This window comes from Muscardinus avellanarius (genome assembly GCF_963383645.1).
Source record: "Muscardinus avellanarius genome assembly, chromosome: 12".
NCBI classification, from domain to species: Eukaryota; Metazoa; Chordata; class Mammalia; order Rodentia; family Gliridae; genus Muscardinus; species Muscardinus avellanarius.
In genome coordinates, this window is record NC_137798.1 from 3,491,955 (window position 1) to 3,517,558 (window position 25,604).

Consider the following 25,604-nt stretch of genomic DNA (forward strand, 5'->3'; position numbering starts at 1 on the left):
ATACACAAAAAAATTAAAGAAAGCTGAGGATGGCCCACAGACCCCTGTCCAAGATTTGATGAATATGGCATTTAAGGTTTTAATTCCAGAGAGGAACAGGCAGAAGTGGAGCGTACCCTCCATCTTTGTCAGATGGCAGACTTACAGTCCCAAGCCCTGATAGCAGCCCTGAGGCCGGAGGAGGAAGGGCAGCCCTCCGGGTGGCAAGCACCACCCAGGGGAGGACGACAGTAAAGACAACCACCTCTAGGAGCCTGTTTCAGGTGTGGAATAAATGGCCATTGGAAAGGCGAGTGCCCTTTAAAAAGTGGTGGACCTCAGGTATCTCAGTACAGGGGGTCTACCCTTCTGGACAAGGACCCACCATTGGCCCTATTTGGTCTGACCAAGGACTGACAGCTCCTGGAATCCCTCGTCCTCCTTCCTCCATCTTCCTTGCTGGCCCAGGGTAACTCTACAGGTACAGGGTAAGCCAGTTTCCTCTTTGGTGACCTGCTCAATCTTTCAGGCATTAGATTCCTTCCCAAATCTCAGTCCAGGGTGATGACGGCATGCTCTCCTGCCTCTGCCCACAGCTTAAGCCATATCTAAAAGGGCTCTGTTACAACAGCTCCAGGACAAATTCTCTTGCACAGTGTTGGGAAACCTCTAAAATTGGTAACTGATGCTGCTGACACAGTAACAGGTGTTTGTTTGACCAGACAAGTCCATACCCACTCAATGCTGAAAAGAGAGGTGTGGGGTCCTCTCCGGGAGGTGCTGCTATTAACAACTCTGGTCTAATGAAAAACTGCTAAAGGGGCGGCACATGTCTTCCTCAGGGAAGTGCTATTTGTATTAATAGATCTAGTGACAATCTGCCTCGTATCTAAAAGGGCTCCTGCCCAGCCTGGGTTCCACTCTCATGGTTTTCTTTTTTTTTAATAGCACCTTGCCTGTTAGTCTCCTCAAAGCAAACCACGTCACCGAGCTCTCCAAGGTAACCTCCAACTCTAGCTGCGACCACACCACCTGCTCCCTTCTGGCGGCTCAGATTCCGATTTCTCCTGACCTGGGGCCCCTGATTGACGACGCCCCTTCACAGCAGGAAGTAACTAGAGGAGCCAATCATCGCCCCTCCCCCCTTAGGCCCCACCATCCTTAACCCCTCCCCCCTTAGTCAAAGAGGTCGGGATGAAAGGTTCGAGCCCCCTGCCCCGCAGGGGGCGGAGCCAGAAGCTAGGAGGCAGGGCCCTGTGATTCCCAGAGGAGACCACCCCTCTGGATCTGAGAGAGAGATCAGAGAGAAGCCTGATAGAGAGACAGAGGGACACACTCTCCCCCACTAACCCCCACGGGCTCGTGGGGGCTGGCGGTCAACTCCCCACAAATAAAGGCATCCATACCACCTATAATGGATTTCCGCGTGTATCTGTGCACGATTGGGACCTGCCGCATCTTTAAATATTAATCACTAACCACCTGTATTACTCTTCAGTTGCTGCTGTCACAAGTTACCACAAACTCACAACAACATAAATTTGTTCCCTTACAGTTCTTGAAGTCAGTCACAAGTCCACAATGAGATCCCCTGGTCTGAAAGCAAGGAGTGGACAGGGCTGTGTTCCCTCTGAAGCTCTAGGGAGAAACTCCACTTGTCTTTCCCAGCATCTAGCAGGCTTCTGTGTTCTGTGGCTGCGTGCCCCTTTGTCTATCCTCAAAGAAACAGCACAGTGTCCTCGATTCTTTCTCTGACTCTGGCTCCCTTTCCTTCCTCTCATAAGAACCCTTTATGATTATACTGAGGCCACAAAGAAAACCAAGAATAATCTCAGCTGGGTGTGCTGGCACATGCTGTAATCTCAGTACTTGGGAGGCTGAGACAGGAGGATGGCAGATTTGCAGCCAGCCTCAGCAACTTAGCGAGGCTCTCCTCAGCTTCGGGAGATCCTGTTTCAAAATAAAAATAAAATAGGGCTGGATGTGTAGTTCAGAGGTAGAATGCCCCTGGTTTCAGTCCCCACTGTACTAGTATTGGAAAGAGGTTTTAAGATGTATTATTGTACCAGTATTGGGAAAGATTAAAATATATTAATGTACCAGTATTGGGAAAGATTTCCAATTTTAAAAATATATCTTTTGTACTAGGAGAACCGGGGACTAGAAGAAAGGAGGGACTTGTAATTTACATTTCTAAAGAGAAGGAAGAAAGCTGGAGCCAGGGAAGAGGTTTCTTTACATTTCTAAGGAAAAAAAAATGGCCTGAGGGATGGGAGAAAATCCCAGATCCCAGAAAAGCAATTTCACACTTCTTGGGGATGGAACAAGAGGTGTAGAGGGCTGTGTTTGGAGGCAGGACATCCCCCCACTTCCAGGGCAAATCCAGCTAGAGACTGGGCTAGAGATAGGGCTAGCATATCTACAGATCAAAGGACCCGCCACGGGCTTGGTCGGGATAAAAACACGTAGTAAACTGGAGTTTTCTAAGTGGTATTTTCATTCGAATTGCCCCCCTCGGTCCCTCTCTGGCACAGGGATGTAACTATCTTTGTATTTCTATCTTTTTAATAAACTTCTTTAAATCTTCAGCAACTGTCCAAGCTATGCATATTTATTCTTAGCTTAGGACAAGAATCCACAGGGTTTTTTTCTGGTTTTGGTTGTTTTGGGTTTTGTTATGGGTTGGGGGAAAGTGTATCCGGGACCCTAGCAGGGGTCCCCGGGGAGCAGTTTCTCTAAACCATATTCTCCCAATCCGTAACACCCACTAACACACACACACACACACACACACACACACACACACACACACACACACACACTTTTTCCATCTCAAAAGTTCTAACTCACTAAAATCTGCAAAGATTTTTTTGGCTTGTAAACTTACATATCACAACCCCCATGTATTCAAGACATATCTTTGTGTCCTGAACATAAGGCCCTGGACATCTTTAGAAGGGGATTTACTGACTACTGCATGCACATCCAGCCTCTCTCTCAAGTGGGCATTACATTTGGGACCGCAGGACTGGACAACATAATAAGCCCCACAATCCTGAGGATATAATTTTTTTTTTCGAGATAATTACTTTAGAGGTTGAGATTTTGCTTCTTTCCCAAATGTTAACAAATGTTAACTTTTAAAAACTTTTAACTGGTTACATTCCTAAGAAACCCAGCATTGAATGGCGTATTTTTTGCAGCCCTACAGAAACCACACTGAGCCCAGGGAGAGCACTCTTTGACTATACACTGTGCAAGGAACTCAGTCTGTCAAGGCTGCAGAAGGCCCTCCACCTTAGAGGACATCAGACAACAGTAGCTACCGAAGACTTTTAATTCAAAAGAGCAATTGAACTTAAGTTCAGACTCTCATTCTTTTGAATTTTAAGACTTAAATTTATAAAGGGATTAGTGTTCAATGTTTGAATTTTTAGAGTGAATTTCACAATAGTAGGAATAATATTCAAATATGGGGTGCCTTCACCATTTGGGGCATTTTATTAACGAAGTTTTTCTCTGTGATTTTATTCAATTTTATGCAGAACCTCTGATAAGTTCTACTGGGCAGTTGTCACAAGAGAAAACCTAAGAAGGGGAAACAGAAGAGGAAGAAGGATTTTGGCCTTGAAGTGCACAGAAATAAGCATTGTTTAGACTCATTTCAAGGTTGCCTGGGGCAGAAAACCTTGCTGAAGGAGGCCTGCCCAAACCTGCCCTGCTGGGTAAGCTGGTTTAAGTCCAGCAGGCTCAGTGTCTGTGGCCGTGGACCCAAAGCAGCTACAGCATACTGTTGTTGGTCCAGTTCTATGCCCCAGGACTCTGGGGGACTCTTTCCCCCTACCATCCTCTCCAGTGGGGACAGGAAATGAGCTGCTTCCTCCAAAATCAGTTTTGCTAGTTAAAAAGGTGTTGCTTTGATCTATGTCCCACTTATTCTCTTGTCTTTTATCCAGATCCAAATTTGAGCAGAAAACAGGAATGTTGGTTCGTTGGCTTCCATGAAACTCCCAATAATTTTTTCCCCTCTGGATTGTTATCATGGTCTTCCAACTGACCTCTCTTTCTAGCCAATCCTTGATGTCACCTTCATGCAATGCAGGCATTTGAGTTTGTAATCTTGTGCTTCGATAGGAGATTTTAACCCTTTTTATGACATAAAGGCAATCTGAAAATTCTCTAGGCTCCTCTCAGAATAATACCTTTAAAAACATAACAGAGTTTCCAAGATTACAAAAGTAACCTAATAATACTGAACAAGAGTTCTCAAAAAGTTGGAAAACAAATTTTAGATATAATAATGTAGATGTATTTCTATTAGCACTCTAAGTCACAAGATCTGAAATTTGACCTGTAAGTGCCATAATATAAATATACTGATGAGCACAAATAATATTTTAAGATTTTCTAGCTACTATACTAGAATGTAGAAATATCTATGATATTATAAAAATATCAAATATCTATGATATTTGACTTTATAAAAGTCAAAGGTAATGATTCACTTGTATGTGTTTCCTGAATTCATAAATGAAGAAAATGTCAAATTTTAGTTGAGGCTTAAGGAAAATAGATATATAGTATTTTTCTTTCCAAACTCATGAGCTCCAACCCTGAACTTGGAGAATGGCTACCTTTTGCTTATCTACCATATAAAAATTCTTTCTTGAACTTCCCCTACACCTTCTAGCCATCAGGCCTCCCTTCTACTCCTTCATGCCTATCAGTTTCATCTTACTGCTGAGCCACATCACACACAGCACAACAGAATAGCTAACGCTAGGCCATAAAGTATTCAGATTTGCACAGTGCAGTTTCTTCATCTTGAGTGAGTTCTCCAAGGCTGACGCTTACCCATCATCCATGAAGTTGTACATGGTCTTGTTAACAGTCCTCAGTTTATAGGTGCTTATGCAGACGTCATGGCACCTCACCTAATTAGACAGATGTGAAGACTCACTGAACTTCATAGGGACGCAAGTGCAATAAAGGCAGAAATCTCATGTCTCATTTATCGTTAGATCCCAGTTCAGACCTTACAGAAAGACCTTGGAAACACTTGTGGAGTGAACTGACACACTATCCAAAGGACAAACTCGGATTTCTTGGTGAAGCAAATGCGTATTAAAGAGTATTAAAGTTATTTGGGAAACAAGAGCACATTCTTAATGAAGCTGGCTTTGATTCCTAAAGCATCTATTTCCTTATTATTATAAAATACAAAGTTTTCTCCTTGCAAATGCTGCCCAAGTAAACAGGGAATGAACAATTACCCTGTTTTACTTCTTCTTCTTTTCCTTTTTTCATTTTATACTTACAGAAGATGTGTTGAAAGTGGGTATCAATTTTCTTCTCAATTTTATTTTTTTTTCTTCTTTTTTTTTGGTGGCGCTGGGGATGGAACCCAGAGGCTTTCTACCTCCGGGCTATACTCCCAGACCTATTATATATATATATATTTTTTGGAAACAGGGTTTCACTAAGTTGCTGAGAGCCTCACTAAGTAGCGGAGGCTGGCTTTGAACCTGCATGACCCACGCCCAGCAATTTTCTTCTTAACTTTAATGCAGACAAGCATAAGTGCTGTTCTTCAGATCTGTTTCACACAGGGCCTTCATAGCCACCTCCTGTTATGATGTTCCACATACTTTAATAAGCATATTTGCTCAATGAATCACGTCAACCTTTGCTCCTTTCATATTATTCTATAGCTGAGGACTTGATTATTTTTTCCTGAAATAGATCATTTTTCAGACACAAAAATATCAGTTAAACTTTATCGTAAGTGTTTTGAACATGTATGGATGGAGCAGCTGTTTCCTGTGATGGTTGTTTTGAGAGAGAATTGGCATGAATGGGCTTGGTTTGGGAAGTGGTAAAATTCAATTTTAAAATGTCATAATTCTTTTAAAACTTCAGGTTGAGATGTAGGGTTTTTAATCATCTATCAGAAAAAAGCACATTTGAAATATAGAATATTAGGCTTGAGTTTAGGTATGAGAAGGAATTTCTGGATCCAATGGTTGCTAAGCAACATATCACAGAATTCTGTGGCATCTTCCCTGGGTTTTGTTTTCTAAGAATTACTACTTAAAGCTCACTTAGTCTTTGTTGAGTAAAGACTAGGGCACAAACTTCTGTCATGTGCTGCATAGTCCTGTTCAATGGACCATATATGATGGCTACTACCAGATAGCATAGATGTATATAGCAGGCCGTAGCATCTAAGTTTGTGTACATAGTTGTTAATGTTCCTACAATAATGAAATAGCTTAATGACACGTTCCTCAGGACACACTCCATCACTAAGTGATGCATGACTATATATAACTAGCACATTGTTGCTCTACGTCTGTATTTTGTCATTTATTTTTAAATATCTTTAAATTAAACATTAACTCTCAATGTATTTTCTTTACTTTTTCTTTATATTTTCTTGGGGGGCACTAAGGGGTTGAATCCAAAGACATTCTACCTCTACCTCTAAGCTATACCTCTAGCCCTTTTAAAAAAATTTTTTGTTTAGTTAAAATTTTTTTTGTTTACAGGGTCTCACTAATTTGCTTAAAGTCTAAACTGCTGAAAATGGCTTTGAACCTATAATTTTCCTGTCTCCGCCTCCCAAGTACTGGGATTACAGGTATGCAGTACTATACCTGGCTTCAATGTCCTTTCTAAAAAACATTCTATAAGTTAATTATATTTAAATGAGAAAATTAAGAGTTTCTACATCAGATTAAGCAGTATCTTCATCCTTTCATCTCTATTATTGTCTTGGGGTGAAATGGCAGTTAATTATCCAAGAAAATAGTGTTCTCTTTTATTTGATGATTGCTATATCTGGTAGCTTAAAACCTCATATTATAGGCTTCTCCTGTGATAATGTATTTTGTGAGCCTCATCAAACTCTTTTACAACTACTCATATAGGTATTTCATTTATAAGTATTAATATGACGAACCTACTTGGTTTCTCTAATGCGTTGAAATGTCACACATGGATGTAGAATGAGCTATGGAGAAAGAACTAGAGTCGTCCCACAAGCCAACAACACTGGGCTAGGATATAGTATCAAGGTAAGAATTCAAATCTTACATTCAGCTTTAGCTTCCAAGATATAAACAACATTCATAAACTCCAAAACCCAGGCTCTGGCCATAGGAGGCCTATGGTGTGTTGTCCAGAATCGAAGGGGCATCCCTCTGAATCAGTCTCCTGTGTGCTGACCGTGTTCTACTGCATGTCACTTTCTATCTCAGAACTAAGAGGAGAAATCTTCACATCTTCATACCAGCTGGAAAGAGCATCCTCTCCTTGAACTCAGAGATGGTCTCTTGCACCATTCTTTGATGAGCAGCAGGTTGTGGAAATGGGACAGTGTTTTTCCAGAGATAAACAAGGTTAATGGATATCCCATGATGGAAAACTGCCAGTTCTGGATCCTGCCAGCTCCCATCCAAAGAAACTTACAGAAAGGTTGTCTGGCTTTCGCTCACTTCCCCCCAAGGCATCAGATTACCCAACACAGGCAATAAATGTACCTCTTCCTTGTTTTCCTGACCGCCTAAGCTTTGTAATAGGCATCCCTGTGCGAGAGGCCACCTCCTGCCATCATAGCCTCAGGTCCCAGACAGCCAAGCCCTACTGTGTCCTGTGCTAGTATTCAGTAAGTAGCACCAAGTCCCAGCACACTAAAATCAAGGAGAAGTGGCAGAAATTAACAATTTGAAAATAGTAATTAATTATAGCCAAGAACTAGAGACTCCTTCAAATAAAATGATGTACGTAAGTTATACGTAAGTATATTACTAAAGAATAAACATCTAACAAGTTGTAACTAATTTATTTTATTAGGATAAATTACGTGTTATCACACTTTATCAAGCCAGAGGGCTAACGGGAGACCCTCCAGGTAGTTTTTGCTTAATGCTTAAAAAAAAAAAGCAACTTTTCTAGAAACTTAAGTCTAATTATCCAAATAAATCAGTCCTCTGATAAGAAATCTAAGACTCTAAGTGCTTTCAAACCGCAATCCTGAGTGTAAACAAATAAGAGAAACATCACAATTACGCTAAATCTTCTATAACAGTTATTCCGTGATTGTAAGTTCCATGCTGCATACACTGTGTTGCTTTCCGTTAAAATTGGCCCGTGAGTCCAAAGAACATCTGAGGATGAACAACATTTTCAGTCTGTTTTGTTTGGGAGACCATTTTAGCAGCCCTGACTAGTTGCTCACGAATATTCGATGAACAAATGAATGGCGCTGTTGGTGAGAACTGGCTGAGATGAGTATTCATCATGTGAGCCAAGCAGTAACTTCGCAGACTAGCTAAACTGTAAGCAATTCTTTCCAGCTCTTTGCAAGGCATAAACAACTAATTTGCAAGTATTAACTTGTAATACACACTTAACCCCAAGGATATTTTGCTTTCTTTGCTTTGCTTTGTTTATTTTTAAATCCTTCTTGCAATTTAACCTGCAGACAGTACAAATTGCATCTTCTGCAGCTTCTCAGGTTAGAGGACTGAGCAGAAGAAACTTTACATTTCTAGACGCTGTGCCTAGGGTACGAAGGCTTGACCATAATTGGTTTTCAAGGATCACCCAATTATAAACAATTGTCTCTGAATAAAAGTTCATGCCATGATCCATATTACAGTGAGGCTGGTCTTAATGTCACAGATAATGGCACTGTATATTATTTTATTCAACAATTATTGGACACATACCGTATTAGTCTTTCACAGTAGATTTTGCATATCAGCTTGATTGAATTATAGGGCATCCATATATTTCACTAAATATTATTTCTGGATGTGTCTTTGAGGATGTTTCTGAGGGAGATTGGCATTTGAATTTGTTAACTGAGTAAAGCAAATTGTACTTCTCAACATGGATGGGCATACTTTAATCCTTTGAGGGCCTGAATGTAACAAAAAGGTGAAATAAGGGAGAATTTGTTCTCGATGCCTGATTGCTGGAAATTGGCTATCACCTGCTCTTGAGCCGAGACTTAAACCATTGGTCATCTGGTTCTTGGGCCTTGAGATTGAGATTGAAATTTCACACCTCTATTTCATGGGACGCCAACTTACAGAAATTCCTTCTCTTCATAATCACGTAAGCCAATTCCTTAGAGCAAACTTATATAAGGAATTATACATACCATATTGGTTCAGCTTCTCTGGAGAAATCTAATGTGGAGATGAATACCAAGATGGGAGTACTGCCTTTATACACATTTTTTAAATGTAGAAGAAGCTTTGAAAACGTGTAATGAGTAAAGGCTGACAGAGTTCTAGGTGCCCGCTAGAAAAAGCCAGTATTACTGTGAAGGGGCCGCTAAATGTGATTCTGTTGAGAAGAAAATGAGGAGCAGTATGAGGAAGACTTCCATTTTCTCAGAAAATACATAAATCATAAAGTAGGGAGTGTTGGTAGAAGTATGGACATTAAGGGAAATTCCAATGAGCTCTCGGCTAGAAATGAGAAACTGCAATTGGATAATGGCAAAAAGGTGAGCCTTGATATAAAATGGCAAAGAAGTTGGCAGGATATGTCTTTGTTTAAGCGTTTCGTGGAAGGTGACATTTGCATGTGATAAAATTGAATATTTAGCTGATTTAGGAGATTCCCAAGCCAGGCGTTGAAGGAGTGGCTTGATTCCTCTTGGCTGCTTAGAGTAAATACAAGAGAGACATGACTTGAAGAAGCAATTTTTAAGCAAAAAGGAACCAAGTCTTAGAGTTGGAAAATTCTCAGCCTTTACATATTGACAAAAAATGAGAAGGGGTGTTTAAAATAGAACTTTAGGTGTGGCTGAGGCGTCTTTTGATAATATTAGTGTTAGCACAACCATAGATTTACTCAGCCATCCGAGCAAAAACCAGAAGAGAAGTGAGGTTTTACCAGCAGGAAAATTTCTATTCGGACTAAAGAAAATGAGACAGAATGAAGGAAATCTGCAAACATATTTCCCAAGAAAAGGGAAGAATGAGACTGAAGGCAATTCAAAGATCAGTAGGGGCTGGTCACGGTGGTATCCACCTATAATGCCAGTACTTGGGAGACTGAGACAGGAGAGCATCTTAGCAAGACTCAGCAATCTAGTTAGAGATCCTATTTCACAAACAAACAAACAAACAAACAAACAAACAAACAAAAGATCATTAGGCCTGCCACTTCTTCTGTAGGCCTGGGACACAGAGCTATTTTCTCCACAGTTTCAAAGGGTGAGGCTGCCTCTTCAGATTCAACAGACCAGCATGTCCCCTCCCCGTGCCTACCATTAGATTCCTCAGCCTAAAGTGACACATATCATGTTGCTCTGTATATCTGAAAGGGAGTGCATGGATCCTTGAGAATACTAATTGTCTCCCACATAGCTTCTGTGTGCAAGAAATAAGAGACATTCTGGGAGAAGCTTAGGTATATTTTTAAAAAGGTACACACCAATGCTGTTGGGAATCCTCATTATTCAAGCATTTATCTCTAGTATATTTTCTTTTCTTTGCTTCCTTCTCATTTCATTCATTTATTCTCTAAGTCACAAATTCACTTAGTATACCTTTACTGAATACCTCTCTGCCAACCTCCACAAATTAGTGATACCCCCAGCAACTTAGTGAGACCTTGTTTCAAAATAAAACAACAAAATAGGACTGGGGCTATAGATAAAAGGTAGAATTCTTCTGGCTTCAATCCCTAGGAACTATACATATTACATATGTGTGTGTGTGTATATATATATATATATATATATATATATATATATAGAGAGAGAGAGAGAGAGAGAGAGAGAGAGAGAAGAATCTTAGCAAGAAATAATGTGTGAATTAATATCATTATTATTACTGCTCTCCTGGAAAAAGAAAGTGGATGCAAAATCTGCATGCCCTGTGTCGCTGAACTTTATCTCAGCAATGGTTGAAACATAAACAAGGTTTCCCACTGTTCTCTGAGTGACATATTTAAACTTTTATCCTATTCCAGTGCAAGCCATGAGATATCTGTGGCCTAAACCATGGGGCCTTATGAGAGCATGTTGGTTGATGAGTGCTGAAATGTTAGAAATGAAAAACTCTCCATCCAGAACAAACTCTGGCCTCTCCCTGACCTGACTCTTCTTCCCCTTTTAAGTATTAGCTTAGATATTACCTCTTTTAGGGAATCCTTGCCTTGAATACTTCAACAAGTCCTTGTGCTTGGGTGCACTTGTACATGTGTGCACTTATGTATGGTACTGGGGATTGACCCCAGGGGCATTCTACCTCTCTGAGCTATACCTCCAGTTGTATATTTATTTATTTATTTATTTATTTATTTATTTATTTATTTATTTATTTATTTGAAATGTGGTCTCGCTAAGTTGCTGCAGCTGGCCTGGAACCTGCAATCATCCCATCTCAGCTTCCCAAGTACTGGGTTTACAGCTGTGCACCACAATGCCCGGCTCGTGCACTCTCCTGACCCCCTAGGTTTCCCTATAGAAACATTTAAACATTTTATTATATTAGCCCAGTGGCATGACTGTCCTTCCACTCACCTCTGAGGTCCACGATCACAAGGACCATTTGTCTCAAATCTTTCATTATACACACAGTGCCCAGAATAATGCATAATTATGTTAGAAATGAGAGAGTATGGAGAGGTTAAGGAAGTTATAAACACACCTTAGGAGGAAGTTATACATCAAGAGCCTTCAGAAAAAGATGAGCTCCCAGATGGGGCTCAAAACAGCTTAAATAGAGAAGGTGAAGAAATTTCAGGATTGGACATCGTGAATATTAAGAATGAAGTCACTGTGTCATGATACCTACAAATGTAGCAGCTTATTGATATTTATGGCTCTGATAATTCGTTGAGCCTTTGAAGACAATCTGGTAAAAATATTTTCCAGATTACTTGGTCCTATACCCCCAAAATGATGTAACTTTGCAATGGAAAGTGTACAGGACAGAATTGCACTCTTGGACGCAGGGGTAGAATCTCTACGTAATGATGGAAGCTGTTCCAGAAAACAGAATGCATCTATAATCTTGTCATAAAATCCTTTAAAAGTGACTGTGGGGATAAAGTGATATACCATTTCCCAAAGGAATAAAATTATATACCCCATTAATAATTGTGTTACATTCGGGCGTGGTGGCGCACGCTTATAATCCCCGCGCTTGGGAGGCAGAGACAAGAGGATCGCGCGGGTTCGAAGCCAGACATGCTGGCTTAAGAGACCCTGTTTCCAAAAATAAAATAGGTCTGGGAGTGTAGCCTGGAGGTAGAAGGGCTTCCAGGAACCCCAGTGCCACCAAAAAATAAAAAAATAAAAATAAATTGTGTTACAGGCCTGGGACTATAGATCCATGGTGGAGCATCTACCTAGCATGAGTGAGGTTCTGGGTTCAGCACCACCAAAAATTACACATAAATAGAAATAATTGTGCTGGGAGGGTTAATGCATGTACCTGTTCATGCTGCACTGAGAGACCAGGACTATCAGACATACATAGCATAGAGATGGTATAAAAATATATGACCTGTTAGCCTAAATAAATGCTCTGAATGTGTCCATATCATAAAGGGAGTGAGCCAACATGATAACCATGACAGATATTCAGCTTTTATTTAAGATGCAAAATAAAGGAGTATGTTGATGTGAGCCTGTAATCTCAGTCCTTAGGAGGCTGAAATAAGAAGATCTAAGGTTGGGAACAGCCTCAGCAACTTAGCCAGGCCCTAAGCAACTTAGTGAGACCCTGAGTCAAAATAAAAGAATAAAATGAGGCTAGGGTATAGATCAGAGGTAGGATACCATTGGGTTCAATCCGTAGTACCACCACCACCAAAAAAAAAAAAAAAAGGAGAATAAAGGTGAAATTAAAGTTCATCAGAAAAACAGGTCTTTTGTGGAATTAATGTGTTAAATACAGCCATACTTCTAACTTTGTTCCTCATGTGAGGTCATTTTTTCCTAAGGACATTTAGCAATATTTAGCAATCAATCAATTGTATCACATTAAAAAAACCACCTGTGTTCCTGCCAGTCCAGTGTAGGATCATAATCATATTGGCAGGGAGCTAAAAAAAATGTAGAGGAGAGAAAAATTAGAAAAGCTCTGCTTCATCTCACCTGTCAGCAGGCTCTATAATGGGCCTCAATTTGCTTACATTTGAATTGAAATTACAAATGCAAAAGAAATCCATTATCCTAAACTGGGAGCTGACAGAAGCTGAAATATATCACTCAAAGGGCAAAGAACTGTACTCAGAAAGGGCTGGCGTTTAATGAGGTCATGAGATTAACTTTTCAAGAAGAAGGCCAAAGCCAGGTGTGGTGGCTCACGCTTGTAATCCCTGCGCTTGGGAGGCTGAGACAGGAGGATCGCATGGGTTCGAAGCCAGCCTTAGCTACTTAGTGAGCCCCTGTTTCCAAATAAAATATAAAATAGGTCTTGGAGTATAGCCCAGAGGTAGAAAGCCTCTGGGTTCCACCCCTAGTACCACCAAAAAGAAGAAGAAAAAGAAGAAGAAGAAGGAGGAGGAGGAGGAGGAGGAGGAGGAGGAAGGGGGAGGGGGAGGGGAAGAAGGAAAAGGAGAAGGAGAAGGAGAAGGAGAAGGAGAAGAAGGAGAAGAAGGCGGCCAAGCAGTGTATGACCAGTGCTCTCCCCTACACACAGCAGGATAATATACCTCATTTAAACAGGGAATTTTGTGATTGGAGAGGGAGGGCACGATGCACCGTCCTGATGCCTCTGTCTGCAGCGGGCACAGGAATTCCAGGGCTTTGGAAGATCAGAAAGCTGTCCGATTTTCATAGGAGATGCTTCACAGGTCCCTTAAATCATTTTTTTTCTTAATATGCTATTTGTATCTAAGTCTCTTTATATAGTAAAATCAGTTTCTGGTTAGTCTTTGAGGTCCTCACAGCATCTCCTAGAAGGTTTTCTAGATCACAAGATATACATTGAGAACTTTTTATTGTAAAAATTGACCTAACAAATATGTAAATTTAATATATTCAGTCAAAATATAATAAAGCAGGGCATGGTGGCACACACTTGTAATTCCAGTACTGAGACAGGAGGATCACAGATCCAAGGACAGCATCAGAAAGGAGGAAGACTTTAATCAACTTAGTAAGACCTTGTTTAAAAATAAAAATTAAAAATAGGGCTGGGGAGTGTAGCTCAGAGGTAGAATGCCCTGAGTTCAATCCCCAGTAAAACACACACACACACACACACACACACACACACACACACACACTTGTATTTTATCACATTTAAAAATATATTATGCAATTACATTGAAATTATGTTTTATGATATTCAATTAAAATATAAATCCTATTTTAAGTGCCTCTATTAAGGTACTTTTTTATCCTGTCTGTACGTTTATTCAGATCCAAGTATACAAATTGATATTTACTATCTGCTGATCCCCTTCCTTCCTTCCTTCCTTCCTTCCTTCCTTCCTTCCTTCCTTCCTTTGTGGTACTGGGGATTGAATCCAGAGGCATTCTACTTCCAACCTACACCCCCCAGGGCAATTTTTTTATTCTTTATTTTGAAACAGGGTCTCACAAAGTTGCAGAGGGCCTCACTAAGTAGCTGAGGCTGGCAGTGCACCTGTGATCTTTCTCTCTCAGCCTCCCAAGCCCTGGGATTATGTGTGCATCACCACACAAGGTTTCTGCTTATCCATTTCTTAATTAACAATTGGTACTTAGTAAGTACCTACTATATGTAAGGATCTCTAAGCCCTATGGGATGTTAAAGTCAATTTCTTCATTAAAGAAGACCCTATAAATGAAAACATTTTCCATATTAGTGCAAAAGCTCTATTTTAAAAATAGTATCTAAATTGAATCCCAACCCAGTTGGATCAGTATGTAATTGGTTCCTATTACATTATACTTTGTGGTATGCTCTGAGTTTGCCTTCCAATCTAACATACTCACTAATGGGATAAGGGAGACTGACTCCAGGAGTGGGTGGAATGAGTCCTCCCCAGACAGCTCTGAGCTAAGACAGGACAGTCCCAGTTACTCTGCCACCAGCATGTACCTAGAAGAAGGATCTTATACCCCGATGATGTTTGGGTCCAAAAGGACAACTGACCTGTGAGATGTGACAGGGAAGGAAAGAACAAAAGAAGAGAGCGCACAGCCATGGCTTTCCTCAAGTTCTCCTGCAAAGGCAAAAGAATAGCACTTCTTCGGTAAGAGCAAGACTTTGGGCTATGTGAAGTTACCTTGAGCCAGGTAAGAACATGCCTCAGCCTCCAAGGGTGGAAGCATCAGTCAAGGGAGCGACACGCAGAAGGCAGTGTGTCCTCGTAAGCAGAACCGTGAGGTGTGAAGCAGAGCCAGGTGCCCTGCACAGGCCCACACTATGCGCCGAGGGCCAAGAATACGGCTGACAAGTGGCTTCCATTCTTGAGGGACCAGAAGACTCTTCTGAGCAGCCACATCGATAGGAGCCTGTCTTTGAGCTGTCTCCTGGGCGGGTGACTCAGCAGTCCCGACTGCCCCAGGGAGCTGGGCGCACTGCTGCAGGAGAGAAGAGAGTCCTTTCAGGTGCAGCGGAATGATGCTGGCTCAAATAACCTCTGCCTGCTTCTTTGCTGAGCTTCCAGAAACTTGCTGGGGAGTTTCTAGGAAAAAGGCCAGAAATCATGCAATTAGCAAGAGACATCCAGCTGGGCTCCACCCTCGTCTGAGAACTGGATTCACTTTTTTTTAAAGCTGTGATTTTTTTTTAAATAATCATCATTCAAAGAAATTCCTGCTACTTCTGTTGGATGGGGACTCCATTTGCGCTTCTGTACAGGTTCTCTACTAGTTCCTCGACCTGGTTTAATTTTTGAAGTCTGGGGCCTTGGATGAGAAACCAGATTATATCTTTTCGTATCAAAATGGAGTCTCACTTGGGAGGAGACTTCAACACCCCCTTAAGAGGAGTGCATCTAATCAAGGGGTTGTGTTTTAGAGGAGGCGTTTGAATCCCCTCTCCACTGCTTGTTACTTGTGAGATTTGGGGGAAGTATAGATAATATCCAGCTCACTTATTTACTCAGTTATTTTGAGAATTCAGTGAAATGAACTATATGAAAAATTCTATGAAAATTGTAAAGCCCAAGATAAACATAATTCAATAACTCACATCATCCTTACTTCTGTGTGTAGCAATTATCTACATATAATTCTCTCACATTCTACTGTGTGTGTGTGTGTGTGTGTGTGTGTGTGTGTGTGTGTTACTGGGGAATTGAACCCAGGAGCATTCTACCTCCAAGCTATATCCCCAACCCTATTTTATTTTTTATTTGGAAACAGAGTCTCACTAAGTTGCTGAGAGCCTCGCTAAGTTGCTGAGGCTGGCTGTGAACCTGCGATCCTCCTGTTTCAGCCTCCCAAGTACTGGAATTTCAGACTTGCATCACCACACGACTTCCACTTTCCTCTTTTTCCTTTGAGACAGCACTTAAGGAGCCTAGACTGCCCTCCATGTGGTCAATGATGGCGGCGGGGGTGGCGGGGTAGGGTCCAGGACATGGCCAGTGAGGCCTGGCTGCAGTTTGTAGCTCTGACATGATTCTCATTGCTTAGATTTGCCAAAAGTATGCTTCAAAAGAAAGCATTTTATTTCCTCCTAAAGAAGTAATACCTTCAGGTGATATTCAGGAAATACTCAGACATAAAATCGCTTCTGAAATATCATAATAAATAGTAGTTGCCATAGAGAAGAACTCAAGCCCAAACCAACAGTGTGTTTACTCTTTTACAAAGCACTGCCCTCTGCCCCCACCACCCATTCTCCAGCATCTGAGATTCTTCCACGTTAATTTTTCCCTAAGCCCCGACGTTGTTTGCTTTCTAGGTTGCTACCCCAATTAAACTATAGGGACCCCCCATTATGACCCTTCTCGAACGACCTCTTACCTAGTTGACAATCCTTCACGTTAAATTTCCTTCTTCAAGTGTGGTGTGGGCCCCATGCAGCAGGGATGGTATTGACTGGAGCTCCTGTTCTCCCTCTGGAGCAAAAATTCTAGGAAGGCTCCTTCCTAGAGCAAAGAACTAAAAGTCTGCATCATATACACAGCTGGAAAATCAAGTTCATCTTAGCAATAGGTCATAGCATCGAGCAATATCCTAAAAGGGACTTTTTGGCAATTCAGAGTGTCATGGGAGTCAAGCCCTTACTTTAAATTTCTACAGTTTGGACTTTATAACTATATTTTGCTCTTTAGAAGATATTGTTCACTAAACATAAACACATTTATTCATAAAAGCATGCCACATGAATGTGAATATACACATTGTATCCGTATTTTAAATATGTACAACTTATTTTTATGAATCTTCTAATGAAATATGTAAATCCTCATTAGACTTTGGATGAGACTATGCATTTTTCTCTTTGGCAGGCAATATTCTTTTATTGAAAGTGGTGGCAGCTCAGAGGGAGACCATCCGTGCACAGAGTTAAGGATAAAACAGTTATACTTCCACCATGGCAAGGTGATTCTATATGCTGGAGAATAGCAGGATTTCGCATGTGATCCACCTTACTGATTAAAATTAGTATCTTATTAAAATTTCTGTCTTTCCCTTGCTGTAGAAAGTTATTGAAAAGAGGTAATTATGCCTGGCATGGTGGCGCAAGCTTGTAATCCCAGTACTTGGGAGGCTGAGCCCAGAGGATCATGGGTTCACAGCCAGCCTCAGCAATTTGTGAGGCCCTCTGCAACTTAATGAGACTCTGTTTCAGAATAAAGAATAAAATAGTGCAAGGTGGTGTAGCTTGGAGGTAGAATGTCCCTGGGTTCCATCCCAGTACCACACACACACATACACGAAAAATCTACTCAGTTATATGTTTTCTACTAGCTTCTCCTCTATTTTTTTCTGAAATTTATGGATGAGCATTATGGTATATTCTGGGTTTCTCTCATGTAGGTTTTTATGATAAATTAAAATTTATAAAATATTATTTACTTCACCCACATATTCTCTTTTTGTGACCAGAGTCTCTTCTGTGATGTGAGGACAGTTACTTGGTGCCATCTATGATGAACAAGGCTGACCAGAGTACAAACTTGCCAGCGCCTTGATCCTGGAATTCCCAGCCCCCAGAACTGCAAGAAATAAATTTCTATCATTTGTAAATGACCCAACCTGGGGTATTTTTTTTAGAATATAGCAGCACAAACAGACTAAGACAATGGCAAAGATTTTTAAAAATAAAAATTGGTTGGCAAATATAAAATTATTGGTTGGCACATAAAATTACATTGGCAAGCCTATAGGAAAATAAGAATTCTCATACAACAGTACTAATGCAAAGTTTTGGAGGAAAATATTTACCAAACTTTAAAAGATGCATGCTACCCATTAATTCTATAACTTTAGAAATGTGTGTAAAGATAAACAAACAAAGAAGCTTATTGTGGTGCTAGTTTTATTTTTTATTTTATTTATTTATTTTTATTTATTTATTTATTTATTTTTGTGATACTGGGGTTCCTGGAAGTCCTTCTACCTCCAGGCTACACTCCAAGACCTATTTTATATTTTTATTTGAAAACAGGGTCTCTTAAGCCAGCGTAGCTGGCTTGAAACCTGTGCGATCCTCCTGTCTCCACCTCCCAAGTGTGGGGATTACAAGCGTGTGTCACCATGCCCGGCGTAAATTGTGGTGCTAGTTTTAAATTGTAAGAAACAAAATAAAAAGAAAAATAGCACCAGGAATAAACCGAACCTGAGTGGTCTTCCATAGTAGAAGGTTAAAAAATGTTCAGTACATTCATATAAGAGCACAATGTACTAGGTTTAAAACTAACAACACCACAACATGCTAGCATGCACGCACACACACACACACACACACACACACACACACACACTCATAAAAGTGATACGTGCAAAGTTTTGCAGTAAAGTTTGCATGTGCATAAAATAATTCTACAATATTATAAATATGAACAAACTGTATCAAAACAAACTGTATTGGAAAAAAATCTACTTTTAGGGAAAACAAAGAGCGACTTTTTATTGCAGTAAAGAGCTACAGACCACAAGATTAAACCCACGTGTTTGATAGCTAGTGCTTGGTAGCCCCAAATCCCCTCAGTAGTCAACACAGCAACGGCAGAGAGCAAGACTAAAGCGTATTCTCTGCTTACGTGACAAAGGAATAAATGAAAGATGGAGACCTAAGTGGTCATGTGTATCTACTCCTGGCATATTACAGCCACTTTACTGTTACACATTTGAGATAACTAAATTCTCAAAGAAATTTTAAAAAGCATTTGTTTCTTAATACATTTTTTTATTGGTGCATTGTAGTCATACACCTTAATGGGGTAAAAACCTTGTGGAGATATACATGCACACATCACCCAATCAGCCCTCACCCAGTCCCTATTCCCTTCCCTCTCCTTCCCATGCTTGGTTTCATGATTGACTTCGATATGTTTGTTTAGGTACATCGTGTTCTTTAAAGAGTTTCCCTCTTCCCCTCCCATCCCCTCAGTTAGGTCACCTTCATTGCTCCTCTACAGGATCCCTTCTTCATCTAGAGTTCCTCCTGTTACACATTTCTCCCTAGTTTTCACATATTCAGGGAAAGCATCTGATTTCTTATTTTTGTGACATTTCACTGTAAATGCCATAATTTTGTTCTCCTTTTATGTCTGGGTAAAATTCCATTGTGTACACATCCCATAGTTTTGGAATCCACTCATCTGTTGATGGACATCTTGGCTGGTTCCATAGTTTGGCAATGGTGAACTGTGCAGCTATGAACATAGATACACATGCATTAGTTTGGTATTTTGGTTTTTATTCTTTTGGGTAGCTACCCAGAAGTGGTATTGCTGGATCATATGGTAAGTTCATTTTCATTCTTCTGAGGATCTTCCATACTGTCTTCCAAAGTGGTTGCATTAATTTGCAGTCCCACCAATAATGTATAGAGTTTCTACTTCTCCACATCGGATCAATTACAGTTTCTTTTTTCCTTGGAAGTCCTTCTTTTATTTTTTCACACTGATTCCTGCTTACTGAAATCCTGAAAACCGGAAGGGGAGTAACTTTGACAAGATGATCCACTCACAACCAATTTTTTTAATAGAGGTCACTTGGATCTGGGAGTCTGCTGAAAGTGAGGTGACCCAGCGGCAGCTTTGAGTGCCTCCTGACCACACATTTGCATGGACCTGCTGGCCTTCTGCTATGCAGAAGGCCCCCGTCCTGGCCTCACCGCGCAGTGGGCTCCGGTCCTGGCCTCGCTGGCTCCGGTGGTCCTGGTCTCACTGCGCAGCAGGCTCAGGTCCCTGTGGGCAGGATATCTACAGAGGTTCCCATTTATTATTCCATATTTTATTTAGTAGGAGAAAACAGTACATGTCTTTTGCAGAAGCTGGAAGCCCAAGTACCTAGAAGAAATGGATTTTATCTCCCCATCAAAAGCGGAGGCCCGCAGCTTCACCACGGACAGCGGGATCTGCCACTCCAACCCCACCACTGCCCCCGGTGTGGCGGCCATGAGCACAGAAGCCTCCTGGGATGTGCAGTGCAGTGAGCCCAGCCCGGCCATGCAGGGTTCCTTCTGACGCATCCTGAACATTTTTCTTACATAGTATGTTTTCCAGAATTCCTAAGCATGTGCACCAGGATCAGTCTACTTTCGGGGAAATTACTTCAAAAATTCAAGGTGGATTGGATTGGATCTGTCTGCCTCTCCTGAATCCTGGCCACTGCTGCCACTGCCGCCATCTTGGTCTGTCCCCCTTGTTTATATTTATATATTATTATTATTATTATTATTATACTAGGTGCACTGTAGTTTCACATCATAATGTAATTTATATTGATGTTGACATACATGCACACAGCACTTGGCGGGCTTTCCTCACACTCCCTCCTCACTCCTTCCTTCCCATACGGGCTATTGAGATTGACATTGGCAATTTCACGTATGTACAGTAATGTCAATGGAACTGGTTCTTTCAATCATTCTTTCTCTCCCCACTCCCAGCCTTCCCCTAGACCACCTCTCTGGCTCCACTGCCGTTTCTCCTTTGTTATCTGAAGTAAAAAATATGTGGTTCTTCAATCCAAGCTTTCATACCATTAAAAAAGTATGTATGTGTATATATATATATATATATATATATATATATATACACACACATACATATATATATTTAATATTGTGTGTGTGCGTGTGTATATATATATATATATATATATATATATATATATATATATATTCATTCCTCTCTGGGTTCCCCTGCCCACAAATGTGCACCCACGTTAGGTACACATTTAGAATCTCTGGGAAATAGGCCCTGACTAAATGAAAGGCCTTAGGAAATGTTCACAAAAACTATTGAGGAGACAGAAAAGCATTTAAAAGAATGATCCATTTTTATTTTAGGAGTACACAGAGACCATGTGGCCAGGAACACATGCAGCCTCTTCAGTATTCATTGTTTTTCGAGGCAGCTGTAATCCAGTAGATGGAAATAAACATAATATAGAGCCATCCTGGCTTCAGGGTCTGCCAAAACCAGGAAGGAGCAAGCTGATGGTGCCATGGAATTCCAGAGGAAGCCGCTGAGTTACTTGTTTGTTGTGGTCTGACACACGCCTGCGATGATTAATGTGGCACACCCCGTTCTCTCCAGAGCACTGGACGGGGTCCTTCTTCACCTGTAAACAGAATCAGGATGTGTCCTGCAGCTCAGCCAACCGTCTGGCCTTGAGTGAGCCACACACACGGGAGAGGGAGACCCAAGTTGAGAAGAGAGGGGAGAAGTAGCGAGGGACCCTGACATCCTGACAAAGGACCTCAGATGCGAGCGCTCACATGTGACTTGTGGGGGAAGAAACAGAAATATGCTGTAGATGTTTATACTCTTCTGCCTTATAAACAGGTCTGGGAAAACATGCTGCCCTGGCCAAGTGAAGGAAAGGAGAGAAAATGTAAAATGGATGAAATGCTGAGTAAATAGAAGACCACTTAGATTCTGGTGTTACATAACAGAGAGAGGCAGGAGGGAGCTGTGATCAGAGGAGGCCTGATAATAGACCCCCGACCTGGATTCAAATAGTGCAGCAAGCAAGTCTTCACTCTCCGTCTTTTTACCTACAAAATGGGCATGGATGTTTCCATATTTAAAATAGAAACCCTATTGATTATAGTTTTTCTTTCCAGCCACCAGCCAGGTTACTTGGTCAAAGGAAAGTGGGCAATTATTTTAACAGACATTGTGGCTCTATCTTGCTTTTCAGAAAGAAAAAAAAAAAATCCTCCTTCTAAAAGAAGGAAAATAATTCTCATTCTGGAAAATGGTTCCAGGAGGAAAGAAGCAATGTGGGCAAATGCCAGTTACTTTGGCCAGAGGCAAGGTGATGCCCCAATTATTGCAGAGAATAGGACATTTGTATTCTTCAAGGATTCAGTCAAAAAAGGACTGTCAGAGTCAACTTGGACATTAATAACAAGTCTAACAGACTTTTTTCTGAACTGATTGAAATGACCAGACAGTCTGAGTAATTCCTCTTCACATACATGGAAGTCAGTGAGAAGCATGACAAGGTATCAATCCAACTGATAAGGCATGTGCCACTTTTACATTTAGAATCCTGAGGATGAGTTATTGCTTCAAGTTTAAAATGTGAAGAGCTACCACAGGTAAGACCTGAAGTCAGGGGACATGGGGCAAGAAAGAATCCAGAAGTTTGTTTGTTTGTTTGGTACTGAAGATTAGACGCAGGAGATTCTATCTCTGATCTACACAACCAGCCCTTTGTGTGTGTGTGTGTGTGTGTGTGTGTGTGTGTGTGTGTGTTTAGAAACAGGGTATTGCTAAGTTACTAAGGTTCTCACTAAGTTGCTGAGGCTGGCCTTCTTCAAACCTGCAATCCTCTTGTCTCAGCCTCCCTAGTGCTGGGATTACAGGCATCACCTCCATACCCAGGTCTAGAATAACATATTTTCTAACCTAGCCTGATATTCTTCCTGTGACACCGCCTACTAAGTGAATTATCAGTGACACAGAACTGAGCCCCTCTTAGGTTCCATCACGTCCACGGGGTGAACTTATAAACCTACATTCAGATTCCCTATGCCAACTACAGTGTGTGAGACTGGACACTATTATAAGGTTTTAGTTTTTGGTTTTCTTTCTCTGAATGTTACCCTTTCCCCCAGCCAACCCAAGAGTAGGCTCTGAGCTTCAAAAGGAGCCTGCTGAACTTCCCAAATTATTTCTACAAATGCCCAAACTCATTGTGAGGACAGAGCTGAAATTAAATGCCATAGAGTATTGAAGAAAAACAGGAGTTTTGCCCCTAAATAAAAAGAGAGGGTGCCCTCTGCAAGAGGCAGATCTGCAGGGCCTGGCCCTGTGTTATGGCATCAGACCAGAATTGACGGCCAGCTGTCTCTAGGCAGATGAGTCAATGGTCACTAGGCTTCCTGCCTTGAAGAACATTCCTATGAGAGAGAGCGGCAAGGAGCCGCAGAGAGCCCCAGACTGAGGGGCTTCTGATAGGGACGGCAGAACAGGCAGTCCTGAGACCCGCACAGCTGAGTCCTCTCCAAGACCTGATGCCTGGCTGGAACACTAACATGTTCCCGGTGGGAGAGGTGACCAAATTCCTTGACCAAACTCTAATCATACTGAGCCCTCTTCTCAACTAGACTTCAGCCCCGGCCCACAGATTCTCTGCACACATGGTTCTATGCACACACATACACGCACATGCACACCCTTAAACACACATAGTTTCTAACAACTCAAGGCCTTGTCTCTAGGTTAATGATTTTCACCTCCTTAAATTCTTCTCTGAGGAGGTTTAAGGAGGTCAAAAACACTCACTGTTCATTGTAGCCAACATCTAAAGTTAAGGATGTCTCCGGTCTGCAGGAATCCAACTCTCACAAGTGCCAGTTAGCAAACCCAAAGACAGCCACATCAACTATCCTCATCCTCCTTCTTGTTTCTCGTGAGTGTCTACTTCCATGACTGCTCAAGTCCCCATGGTTATCCCTTCCTATTTTCTCATTCTCACTTCAACACATGAGTTACCTTTGCACCAACCAAAGTGAAGCCCAGTTCACATTGGGATGTCGCCTATTGCAATCGGTGCCCCTGGTTCGGGTCAATCCTCCCCACTTTAGCGTTCAAATTTATCTTTGACAGAGGTATCTCCAGGAATGACTGAAGAGCACCAACCCAGGCAGACGGACAGAATCATATTTGAAATTAAGTTAATTTTCAGAAAATCAGCACAATGTTATTTTTTGGCACAGCTGATTGTGTGGATGGAGACTCATAACCCTTGGTGGATATAATGAGGAAATAAATGCCAATGTTACTATTTAGCTGGTGGGAATGCACTTAAGAGACAATTTGGTGGGGAGAAATAATACTATGTGAAGCAAATGAAAGTCTAAAATGACTTCTACATGAGCTGGACCACTGGTTCCCAGCAGGGCTACTGAATAATGACACTATAAATTCCCCATGCACATGGCAGAGAAGTTCATATTCCATTAAGTCAGCTTTCTGTGCTTTCTCACTTTGAAGGCAACCTTTATTCTGATTAGTGGAGTTCCTACCATAAACCTGAGCCTATTTTGGATTCTAGGATCAGAGGAATTTTTTTGGTGTTCATTTTTCTTCAAAAGATATTGTCCTTTGATTGTGAACAAATTGTGTAATAATTGTGTTGAACTCCACAGGACTTTCAAGCCAGGAGAACAATACTTAAAGCACATGTTCAAATGTTTATCTTACCAAATCTCAAATAGAATCTTGTGCAATTAAGAGAGCTGCTTGTGTTTCTTTCTTTTCTTAAAATTCTTTATTTTGAAACAGAGTCTCAGTTGCAGAGGGCTTCACTAAGCAGCTGAGGCTGGCCACAAACCTGCAATCCTCCTGTTTCAGCCTCGCATGTGCTAGGATTACAAGCATGTGCCACCATGCCTGGCTTGGTGCTTTTTTTTTTTTCCAGACATAAAGGCAGAGGTTTTAATTTTTTAGTTCAAGTAAAGTAAAGGTACGTGTTCAGGGAAAACATTGGCCATCTCAAAAGCATGAGAGGCTCAAGAGTGTGAGAGAGGCTCCAGAAGTCTTTGGGATCCTTCCTTTATAGAAGTCCTAGAGCACAGAGCGAGTAGGGACACATGATTGGGGGTCTGGACGTTCACTCCCCGGAATTGATGAGTGGTGGCTGCGTGGTACCCAACCTTGTTCCTCCTCGCGAATCCTTTTTTTTTTTTTTTTTTAACTAGACATTTCAGGACTTTCAAGTAGGGGAAAGGGCCATTGTGATTGAGCAAAGGATAAGCTCATTGAGGCTTCTGCCTAAGACACACTCTGTAGGAGTTAGACATTTTGACCTTTCCATATCTTAATTCTATATTTTCCTTTCCTTCTCAATTCATCTTTTTTCTACCTAAAATTTTATTTTTGCTATCCTACCTATCTCAGGTTGCTTTTTAATAATATTCCCAGACACCTTTCCTCTTCAGAAAGACTCTTAGGTTCAAGGACAAGAGAATGATTTGCTTTGCTTCTGTCCACCAGAATAGTCCTGATGCACT